The sequence below is a fragment of the Pyrus communis genome, chromosome 13, assembly GCF_963583255.1.
Source record: "Pyrus communis chromosome 13, drPyrComm1.1, whole genome shotgun sequence".
Lineage (NCBI taxonomy): Eukaryota > Viridiplantae > Streptophyta > Magnoliopsida > Rosales > Rosaceae > Pyrus > Pyrus communis.
Genome location: NC_084815.1, coordinates 10,066,375 through 10,067,198, shown reverse-complemented (window position 1 = coordinate 10,067,198; position 824 = coordinate 10,066,375). Strand labels below are relative to the sequence as shown.

The 824-nt window shown below is 41.3% G+C and overlaps 1 non-coding gene across 1 annotated transcript; it reads right to left on the bottom strand.

The window, feature by feature from the left end:
* Positions 1 to 376: 376 nt before the first annotated feature.
* Positions 377 to 487, bottom strand: LOC137714017 (small nucleolar RNA R71). The gene has a single exon (XR_011065360.1). It is a non-coding gene; the product is annotated as a small nucleolar RNA R71 (small nucleolar RNA).
* Positions 488 to 824: the final 337 nt, after the last annotated feature.

Sequence of the window (824 nt, the reverse complement as noted above, 5' to 3'; positions counted from 1 at the left end):
AGATGGCGGGCAACGAAGATGAACTTCGTGCTTTGGAGGACTTTGCTCAACCAATCATACCAAATTCACCTTCATGCATCTTGCTGCCCACAGAAGCTAGAAACTATGATCTCAAATCTTCACATTTCCATATGTTTCCTTCATTTTATGGCTTACCTAATGAAGACCCTTTAGCTCATATTAAAGAGTTTTACAATGTTGTGAGTGGTTTACCTTTGCAGGGAGTGAGTGAAGCGAATTTGAGGATGAGGGTGTTTCCTTACACCTTGAAAGATAGGGCCAAGAGTTGGTTGATGACTCTAACACCAGGTTCCCTCACTACATGGGATGCCGTGGCTAAGAAGTTCTTGGAGAAGTTCTTTTCCACTCAAAAGACAGCCACATTAAGGGGACAAATCTTCAACTTCAAACAAGATGATGGTGAACCTTTCAATGAGTGTTGGGAGCGTTTTAAAGGCCTCTTGATACAATGTCCACACCATGGGTTACCTTTTCACTTACAAATGCAAATTTTCTATGATGGACTAACCCAAAATTGTCAATCAACTGTGGATAATGCAGCAGGTGGAGCATTGAAGAAAAAGAATGCTCAAGAGTCATATAACATTTATGAGATGTTGGGGTCTAATGCTCAACACAAAGATTTAAGGGGTAAGAAAGTTGGAGTTTATGAAACAAGTTCTAATCATGAGCTTTTGTTGCAGGTAGCTAACCTAGAAAGGAAGCTTGAATCCGTGCTCAACATGGTGCCAAAAGCTAATGAAGTGTGTGCCATTTGCAACATACCAAGCCATCCTACTCACCAATGCCCATCTAGGGAAGCT